Below are 11,044 nucleotides of genomic sequence, written 5' to 3' on the forward strand. Positions count from 1 at the left end.
CTCTCCCCTAAGTCCCACGATGCAGGGAGACTGTTGCCAGCAGTTCTCCCTGAAAATAAAAAAACCTAACATAAAGTCTTTTCAGAGAAACTCAGTAGAGCTCCTCAAAGTGCATCCAGTCTGCCTGGGCACAATTCTAAAACTGGAGTCTGGAGGAGGGGCATAGAGGGAGGACCCAGTTCACACAGACCCGGATCCCATCTTTACCCCATGGTTCTTGAAGTGTCCCCAGTATCCTCTAGGACGTATGAGAAAATACACACCAATCTGTCTTACATACAGACTCCTGTTGCACCATCCAGTGCTTTTCTGCAGCGCAGGTTCCCTCCATCTCTCTGACCACTAGTGACAGCACGTGTCTTTTTCTGATGGCTCTAACTCATTGGTCCAATAAAAACAAGGAAATGTGAGTTGCACAGATGTGTCCATTTTCATCTACCACATTTTGGCCACCTCATGCGTATTCATCACAGCGGTGATTACATACCCTCCAACTGTACCTTTTTGGCAGGTATAGTACCTTTTTTTTTATGGTCTGTACCGATTTTTGGATCTCCAAACTTCCATTGAAAGTATAGGAAAAGGGGCATTACCCGTGGCCACGCCCCCTTTTTGAATTTGTACCGATTTTATGTGTAAACTGTTGCAGGGTATATGATTATTCGCACCCCACCGCAACTAGTCTCAGTATGCTTATGCACCATGCATTCCTATGGAAGAGGGTACAACCACACGTGCCCGTGAACAGTTGCTGGCACGCTATTTGCGAGAATTTAAGATGAATATGGACACATCTGTAGTGCTTCTGATATAAGACATGAGCAGGATAACATATCCCAGTAAGGCTAAGAGTATGGCCTGCTGCAGGACAGACTGCACCACTGAGTACACCCTCTGCATTTTGCTAGTGAGCCTGACTATAATCCACCCCTTGTTTTGGCCATGTGACAGTATCTGTTGCATTGCTATTGGTTCCTCTGTGTTATTCTCACTGTGATTGGTCAGATCAATGCAAGAACTCTGTATAAAATGTAAGACATAGTGGAGCTAGATGCATCATTACTTGGAAAGTGATAAAATGGAGAGTGAAAAAGTACCAGCCAATCAGCTCCTAATTAACATGTCACAGGCTGTGTTTGAAAAATGGCAGTTAGGAGCTGATTGGCTGGTACTTTTTCACTCTCCATTTTATCACTTTCCAAGCGATGATGCATCCATTGAATCTATCATACTCATTACAAAATTACGATTTTAATAAAATATTTGCGTCCATTCATTCCTATGGATTAAATATCACCGTCTCCGGAGGAATATTATTATATACAGTAACTGAAATTGCTGTATTATAATGTTAGAGCATATTTCTATGAAATGCTTCACACTAAACATATAGAAGAAATCTACTTGGTTATTTGATTGGAGATAAATACAGGGAAGTGGGCAGAGGCATCCCCCAGTTACATTAGCATCAGGGAATGAGTTCTATTGGGTACGTGTCTATCCCACCATAAGACGAGCAGTGTACCTCTGCACAAGGCCTGGTCTGAGGGGTTAATATACACAGACCATGGGCTGTGCCGCTCTGATCTCAGTGCTGCTTTCATGTCGGTGAGAGGGAGAAGCACCTGAAGATCTCAGAACAAAACACCCCGCCAGCCACCCGTCTCCAAAGGCAGAGACATTAAACAGAGCGATAGAAGGCGGCCCAGGGGTCCCTTCTGTCACACGGACCTCTCCACTTTGAGGACAGTACAAGTGAATCTTTATCCGCCACCACCTGCTTCTCGGGGCCAGAATACACAATTTTCCTTTTGTAGGCCAATTAAAAACATGCCCTGGGTTCCTCTCTCCCTTTGGCTCGTTCCCAGACTGTTACTTTGGCTCGTTCTCAGTTGTATGTAAACGCCAAACAGGAATCTGTAATTTTATTGAGATTTATTTTCTGGATGCTGCCAGATTCTGAGCAGTTCTCCTGCCCTCTGTGACTCAGCTGAATGAAGTCATTCACCCCTTATGTGCCGATGTATAGGTGGCAAATTGTAACGATGCAGGGTTCTGGGCTAAACCGTTGTAATGTATCGGGTATGAAGCTGAAGCTGTAGTTACCTGTCATTTGGATTCACTCTACATCGAATACAGACACATCCATATCTGCGTCTTTTGCCGGTCGCACATCTTTAAATGCCACGACCAAGCCCTTCCCCGGTGAGTGTCCGAATGCGCAATGACATCAAAACTTACACCAGTCCTATAGCAGGCACAGCGGTTATCCAGGTGCAATAACCCCGTTCCCGGCTCCAATGCGCATGCACAAGTCCCGTCCTGCGCGTTCGTGACCAGCCAATGTGATCTGATCACATTGGCTGCGAACGTCTCTGCCTGACTGACAGGCAGAGGCGCTCGGGAGGTGGAAACGGAGCATTGCAGGGGTGGCGCGGGGAAAACAGGGGTGGGTCTGCAGCATTTTCGGGACGGCTATGTGACATCACACGCAGCTGTTTAAATGAGAAATATGGCGGCTGACCGTCTGCATGCGCAGCCTAGCTGCGGCTGCAGGGGGTCATCCACAGTTGCTGCGACCAAAAGTAAATTGCGGTCGCAGCCGCTGAGCAGGCCATTCTGCGTGCTGGGCGGCCTTGCCCTACAATGGGCAAAAAAAAAAGCAGAGTCTGCAATCCTTTCTTTTGCATGCCGGGGGCCAGCTGCGGAGATGGAGCATCGCGGGGGGCGGCGACGGAGAAACGGGGGCGGCGACGGGGGAAACGGTAGGAGGCAGGAGGCAACCTTAATATCTGCTAACAAGCAGAAATTGTGATGCGATCGCAATTTCTGCTGCTGGGCTGCCTTGCCCTGCGATGGGTGGCCCCCAGCATGCAAACAGAAGAATTGCAAATTCTGCTAATTAGCAGAATTTGCAGTCTTACTGAAATAGGCCCAATGGCCCTCATTCCGAGTTGATCGGTCGCAAGGCGAATTTAGCAGAGTTACACACGCTAAGCCGCCGCCTACTGGGAGTGAATCTTAGCTTCTTAAAATTGCGACCGATGTATTCGCAATATTGCGATTACTAACTACTTAGCAGTTTCAGAGTAGCTTCAGACTTACTCTGCCTGTGCGATCAGTTCAGTGCTTGTTGTTCCTGGTTGACGTCACAAACACACCCAGCGTTCGCCCAGGCACTCCCACCGTTTCTCCGGCCACTCCTGCGTTTTTTCCGGAAACGGTAGCGTTTTCAGCCACACGCCCCTGAAACGCCGTGTTTCCGCCCAGTAACACCCATTTCCTGTCAATCACATTACGATCGCCGGAGCGAAGAAAAAGCCGTGAGTAAAAATACTTTCTTCATAGTAAAGTTACTTGGCGCAGTCGCAGTGCGAACATTGCGCATGCGTACTAAGCGGATTTTCACTGCGATGCGATGAAAAATACCGAGCGAACAACTCGGAATGAGGGCCAATGTCCCAATTTTTGGGAATGTGGTTTATTGGAAAAGGGTGTGGTCCTTCGGCAAGGGGAGATTTTGTCAGGGCTCCCTCCACTGGTGGTGCAGCCTAATGTGTCTTTCTTTCCTAATCAGGAATGCAGCGATATCACTCGTGAAACCAGAGGCTGTGGGCTTGAAATTGCTTCCTCTGCTGTGTACAGTACAACCACTAAGTGCATTGAGCGAACCCATGAAATAAAAGTCTGTTATACTCTGTGGTTTTAGACATCTGTTTCAGCAGCGTCTGTCCCCAAATAATGCAAATTGTGTGCATATGCTGTAACCTAGGTGTACTCCAGTGCACGCTGACCCTGGGGAGGGGGAAGCTGACAGGCACGAGATGACACGAGGGCCGCTCTGCACACAAAGCAGATTTTCAGGATGACAGCAGGAGAAAGACAAATTCAATTTGCTTTGAGAAGAGATGTGTGAGGACTGAGCACTTGTAATGTCACAACTGTGCACTTGTGTAACCTAACAAGATCCTGTCTGACTCCTCGCAACCAGGAGAGACAATAGGGGTCATTCCGAGCTGATCGCTCGCTAGCATCTTTTTGCAGCGCTGCGATCAGACAGTCGTCGCCTATGGGGGAGTGTATTTTCGCTTTGCAAGTGTGTGAACGCTGTTGCAGCCGACAGCACAAAAAAAGCTTTTTGCAGTTTCTGAGTAGCTCTGGACTTACTCAGCCGCTGCGATCACTTCATTTTTTTTGGTCCCGGAATTGACGTCAGACACCTGCCCTGCAAACGCTTGGACACGCCTGCGTATTTGCAAACACTCCCAGAAAACGGTCAGTTGACACCCATAAACGCCCTCTTCCTGTCAATCACCTTGCGATCGGCTGTGCAAATGGATTCTTTGTTAAATCGATCACCCAGCACCGATCCTCTTTGTACCTGTAAGACGCGCCTGCGCAATGCGGTGCATGCGCAGTTTTGCTGAGATTTAACCTGATCGCAGCGCTGCAAAAAGTTGCTAGCGAGCGATCAACTAGGAATGACCCACAACGGAGAGTGAGTTTTTGTGTGTGTGTGTGTGTGTGTGTGCGTGTGTGCATGCGTGTGTGTGTGCGTGTGTGTGTGTGTGAGACAGTACCCATTATGTTAGCTGTGTAAAATATCACTTATTTTTGTTTACATCCTATAGAAGTACAAGTATATATAAGTAATCTTTTACCTCTTATACAGTACTGTAATGATTTGTGGCATTTCTAGAGATGATCTGTGTTATTTTTTTTCCAACAACAGTGTCCTGTTTATTAGAAATAATTTCTAGGTTGCTTAATGCATGCTTCCATATAGCTGTACAAATCCATCTTACTCCCCATATCATATGACGCATATGAGCACATCTGATACAGACTTGCTGGGCATTGGGGGTCATTCCGACCCGTTCGCTCGCTGCGTTTTAATGCAGCAGAGCAAACGGGTACCTGCTGCGCATGCGCCGTAGTGCGCCTGCGCATGCGGGACGGGCGAAGGCCGTAGCAGGCAGGCAGAAGTGATCGATGGGCGGGAGGGGCCGAACCTGCGGCGTTTGGCCGCCATTTCGTAGGCGCGGTCCGGCCAATGCAGGTGTGGCCGGACCAAACGGGGGGGCGGGCCGCAGCGGCTGCGTGACGTCATACGCAGCCGATGCGGGCCAGGGAGCGAGGAGTAGCTCCCGGCCAGCACACTAAAGCTGCGCTGGCCGGGAGTTACTCCTGCAGTGCAAAGGCATCGCCGCTGTGCGATATCATTGCACTTCTGCGAGTGGGACCGGACTGACATGCGGGGCAGACTAGCCCCATGCTGGGCGTCCGCACGCATGTCAGGAAAGATGATCGTAGCTGTGCAAAATTTTGCACAGCTACGATCAACTCGGAATGACCCCCCATTGATCGGCGAGCTGCAATCTCATCATTATGACATGTCCTGTGTTCTGAACTCCATTGTAATGTCAGATTTTTGCATTTGAAAAACGCTTCTGCAATAAATACTGGATTCTAAAGACCAGAGTAGGACCAGATGATAAGAGTTTCCGCTAACATGTAGAAAATTAAGAATTGTATTATGCAGATGGTCAATACTGAAAAATAGGGACAAGTAATTCCAAGGACAAATATTTTTGAATCTGGAATTATTGGCCTGATTGATAGCTGTATGCAAATCTAATGGGCCCTACACACTGGGCGATATGAGTGAAAGATATGAACGATCTCGTTCATTAATGAACGAGATACCGTTTATATCTTTCAGTGTGGAGGCACCAGCGATGAACGATGTGCGGCCCCGTGCTCGTTCATCGCTGGTGCCCCGTCGCCTGTGCATGCAGGCCAGTATGGACGAGATCGTCTATATTTGCCTGCACTGCTATGGAGCCTGGTGATGGGGGGAGTGAAGAAACTTCACTACCTCCGTCACTGCCCCACTGACGCCGGGTCGCCTGTCGGCCGTATCCGCCGTCGGGCAGCTCGGCTGGTAGAGCCCATAATAGTCTACGATGGTGGAAGGACTGCACATGAGCAGGACTCGTTCCTCAATGTGCAAAACGTGTCCTGCATCAACGCTTGCAGTGCCCCCTATGACTGTTTGGGGGTCGGGAACGGGACCGATTTTGGGGGCAGGACGGGGATGATGCAGATCTCCTGGGCCCCGGCGGAGGAGTTCCAGTGGCCAGTCTGAGAAAGCTTTAGGCTTAGATTGCCAATGTCTGTGACCATTGTGACTGATGAACGCGATGGTGATCCGGTGCTGTGTCTTCGGATGCCAGCAGGAGGTGTCTTTTTTCTTCAGCTGATGCACTTCCCAAAAACGGTCCCGTCGTTCGCGTGTTTTTGCCACCACTCCCCTTACCTCCCACAAAAACGGGCGCTCTTTGTCAATCACTTGCAAATGAATCCTCACCGCAATTCAATTGCTGCACATGTGTATTGCCCAGTTACGCATGAGCAGATCACTGCATGGTCACCTGAATTACGTACAACTATGAATCCGGCACTAAATGAGGAAAGTAGGGACAGTTGACAATGTCTGTATAGCTGCCATATGAATTCAATATAGTAATATAAACTCAATGTGTCATATATGGAAAATTCCATATACTGTAGTTCAACAGCCCTGATTTTAGTAGGGCAGTCCTGGTTTTATCAATTCAAAAGCATTCGGCTCACCCATGGGGGGGGACAGCATGCTCCGCCATTACGTGTCAACAACTAGAACGTGACATGACCACACCCTTTCCATAGCAGTGCACATTTGCCATGCTGGGTGGTATGTTTTACTGTGGGGCCAATGAATATTATGCATTTTTTAAACAATTAATGGAATTGGAAATCACGCGGTAAATTTACTAAAAGTCAATTTCAGTTGATTGTTTGGTTGTTTTTGTGTTTAAGGGTCTAAATCATGCGTTTACCAATTGATGATTTTTTTTTTTTTTTTTTAAAGGATGTCAAAAATCATCTGTTAATAAATGTGTGATTTAGACCCTGAAACGTAGTATCGATCAAAAATCGATCCAACATTGAACAAAAATCGCCTTTTGATAAACAGCCTCAAGTCTGGGGGCGGTCTCGTGAGGCACCTCCTGATTGTTTTGGCCAATTGTGTTTAGACTGAGGTGTGTAGTTAGGTGATATGCGAGGCTTTGTGGGCTGTAACAAAGCCTCTTTGTCCCTGTCTTTTTCACTCTCCCTCCCCAATGGTTGTGGTGGTTTGTTTTTAGCTATTTTTAGGTGGGGAAAAACGTCAGGTCGCCGCTTCGGGTGCAAATTTGGTTACGTTAGTTAATGTTATGGTTTAGGGTGCGCTCACCTTTGTTGACTTGTATCGGTCGCTGGAACACCCTGACAGGGGCGCTGTCATCAACCTACCGGGTGGGTAGTCATGTTAGAGGGTTGAGTGGATACCTATTAGCTGTGGATATTTATTGGTTTGTCCGCACCCTTAGCGATATCAGTTGGCATTGCAGGTTGTTAGTGTTTGGCGCATTGGTGGTCATTCCGAGTTGTTCACTCGCTAGCTGTTTTTAGCAGCCGTGCAAACGCTATGCCGCCTCCCACTGGGACTGTATTTTAGCTTAGCAGAAGTGCGAACGAAAGGTTCGCAGAGCGGCTACAAAGTTTTTTTGTGCAGGTTTAGAGTAGCTTAATACCTACTCAGCGCTTGCGATGACTTCAGACTGTTCAGTTCCTGTTTTGACGTCACAAACACGCCTTGCGTTCGCCCAGCCACGCCTGCATTTTTCCTGGCACGCCTGCATTTTTTCGAACAGTCCCTGAAAACGGTCAGTTGACACCCAGAAACGCCCTCTTACTATCAATCACTCTGCGGCCAGCAGTACGACTGAAATGCATTTCTAGACCTTGTGTGAAACTACATCGTTCTTTGTAATAGTACGTTGCGCGTGCGCATTGCGTTGCATACGCATGCACAGAAGTGCCATTTTTTTGCCTCATCGCTGCACAGCTAACAAATGCAGCTAACGATCAACTCGAAATGACCACCATTGTTGGAGTGGACTGAACATAGCCTTCCATTCTCTGCCACCATACTTTAGTTTATCTAAGCGTATTTAAATATTCATGGTATGGTCTTAATAAATAGATAACATAGCTTTACTGTCAAATCTATGTCTCCGAGCCTTGATTTACATTGTGTTTTATTTCTGAATGTGTTAATCATATGGTATATGCACGGGACACCCCTCACAGTGCCAGATTAAGGTCCATATGGGCCTGGAGCTGAAATTTAGGAAGGGCCTATTGTGTGCCTCGGCAGGAGGTGTGACAAGCGCTGCGGTGGTGTGACTAGTGATGTGGGTGTGTGATCAGTGTGGTGTGGGTGTGGTCTAAATAGGGGGTGTGGCCTATGCCATGTGAGTGACACAGTCACCACTTACTGACAGACACTACTTACTGACACACACACACACACACACACACACACACACAACACAAAGCTTACTGACACAATCACCATTTACTGACAGACACTATTTACTAACACACACACTCACAACACAAAACTTACCGACACAGACACTTACTGATAGATATTACTGACTGACACACACGCACAACACAGATAAACTTACTGACACAGACATTACTTACTGACACACACACAACACAATACTTATACCGCTCTCCCATCACAATGCCAGGTCCCACCTGGGAATTGGAAATGGGTCCATTCCTGGGTGGGACCCGGCATTTGACCCTACACACCGCCAACCCGACCCGGCAATTTGCCGGTTCGGGTTGCCATCTGTGGGCGGAGATGGAGTCGGCATCAGGTGCGGAGGCGGCGCTGGGAGATGAGATCATACCTATGCAGTGAACGGGTCCCGGGTTGCATCGACCTGGGTGATCCGTTCACACTGCACCGGACCTGGGGCCAGATGTACTAAGCCTGAAAAGTGATAAATATCACAGTGATAAAGTACCAGCCAATCGGCTCCTAACTGTCATTTTTCAAACACAGCCTGTAACATGGCAGTTAGGAGCCGATTGGCTGGTGCTTTATCACAGTGATATTTATCACTTTTCAGGCTTAGTACATCTCCCCCCTGGTATTTAACCCGAGAACAACCCTTCTTTATTCCCGGGTTGAATTACTGGGTCAGGCAATCCAGAATTCGCCCATGACCCCTTTCACAACACACATCGGGACGTGTCGACCCAGCAATATACCCAGTCTATACCAGGTTATTTTTGCGGTGTGAAAGGGGTATTACTGACACAGACACCCACCACTTACTGACAGACACTACTTACTGACACACACACACAGTACAAAACCTACTGACAAACGCTACTTACTGACACACACAAAACTTACTGACACAGACACCATGCAAAATGTACTGACACAAACACTACTTACTGACAGACACTTCTTACTGACACCTGTGGTGCACACAGCATTTTTTTCTCAGTGGTAATGTGCCTGCATGCCGTGGGCGTGGTCACGTGTCATTAAGGGATGTTACCATGTGACACTAGGTGAAGTGGTTATATATTATGTGAATCCATGGCACAGACACCCCCTGTCCCTGCGGACTACAGAGACAAGGACAGCAGGATGTGACACTTGTTATAGAATAAAAAATATGATATATAAGCTGTGTACCCAGCACTCATCCTGTTATGATGTGAATATTTGCTCCAGTGCCCTCCTTCCGTTTTTCAAGCTGTGGACAGAGTACAATGAGGCAGCACTCCCGAGTCTTGCTGGTGCAGTAAGATTTATTTAGTAAGATTCTGGATCAATAAATCTTACTGCACCAGCAAAACTTGGTAGTGCCGCCTCATTGTACTTGTGGGGAGGGGTCCCGACCATTAGAGTTACTCACCGGGGTGTAGTATGAGTTCCCGGCGGCCAGCATACCGGCGCCGGGATCCAGACTGCCGGCTTCCCGACAGCAAAGTGAGCGCAAATGAGCCCCTTGCGGGCTCAGTGGCGCGCCTAAGCGCCACGCTATCCTCCCTCCAGGGGGTTCGTGGACCCCCAAAAGGGAGAAAAGGTGTCGGTATGCCGGTTGCCGGGATTCCGGCGCCGGTATACTGTGCGCTGGGATCCCAACAACTGGTATACTGAATACCACCCACACACTGCTGGCCCAGCACCCCATCGTCACTTTTTCTCTGCCAGTCTGCCAGGTGCGGGATGGTGATGACATCACCTTCATGCTCCCAGCAGTCCTTTTCCTGGAAAAGGAAGTAGGTGCTGGCGGCGCCTCCGAGCAAGATCTATGAGCTTGGTGGTGGTGTTTTACAGTGTGGCGGGGGTATGGCGTACTGACGGACACATTCTTAATGGTACGCCATATCGGAGCGTACTGCCATACTTGCAGGACTGACTAACACACACACACAACGCAAAACATATTGACACACACGACACAACACAAAACTTACACAGACACACACAAAATGCAAAATTTACTGACACAGACACAATGCAAAACTTACTGACACTACTTACTGACACACACACACACACACACACACACACGCAAAACCTACTGACACTGACACTACTTACTTAGCGACACACACACATCCCCCCCCCTTCCCCTTCAAAACTTACTGACATAGACACCACTTACATAGCAGACCTCGGGGCCTGGTGTGGGCTGCTACTCACATGGTTTGCATGCCCCCTCAGCTCTGACATCCAGGGACCCAGCTCTCCTAAAAGACAGCAGCCTCCTGTCAAGACCCTCCTGTCAAGATATCTCCGAGGCTCCGCCCCCATGCCCATCCGAAGCCCCGCCCCCTCGCCCATCAAAACATAATTGCTTTTGCTGCAGCATACCTTTCCTGCTGCAGCTTTCCAACAATAACATGCCTCATGAAAGAGGGGCAGGGTCTTGACAGGAGGCTGCTGTCTCGTAACTATTTACGTGGCTCCGCCCCCTTGCCCGTCCGAAGTCCCGCCCCCTCGCCCATCAAAACATAATTGCTTTTGCTGCAGCATACCTTTCCTGCTGCAGCTTTCCAACAATAACATGTCTCATGAAAGAGGGGCAGGGTCTTGACAGGAGGCCGCTGTCTCGTAACTATTTACGTGGCT

General features: G+C 48.5%; 1 long non-coding RNA gene across 1 annotated transcript in view; it reads right to left on the minus strand.

The window, feature by feature from the left end:
* The window catches only part of LOC134911857 (uncharacterized), a 105,564-nt gene extending 94,772 nt beyond the window's left edge, over positions 1–10,792 (minus strand). Inside the window, exon 1 of the long non-coding RNA XR_010176905.1 lies at positions 10,578–10,792. This is a non-coding gene — a long non-coding RNA (uncharacterized LOC134911857). The remainder of the gene's footprint in view (positions 1–10,577) is intronic.
* Between the last annotated feature and the right edge of the window lie 252 nt (positions 10,793–11,044).

This window comes from Pseudophryne corroboree, chromosome 4 (assembly GCF_028390025.1).
Source record: "Pseudophryne corroboree isolate aPseCor3 chromosome 4, aPseCor3.hap2, whole genome shotgun sequence".
NCBI classification, from domain to species: domain Eukaryota; kingdom Metazoa; phylum Chordata; class Amphibia; order Anura; family Myobatrachidae; genus Pseudophryne; species Pseudophryne corroboree.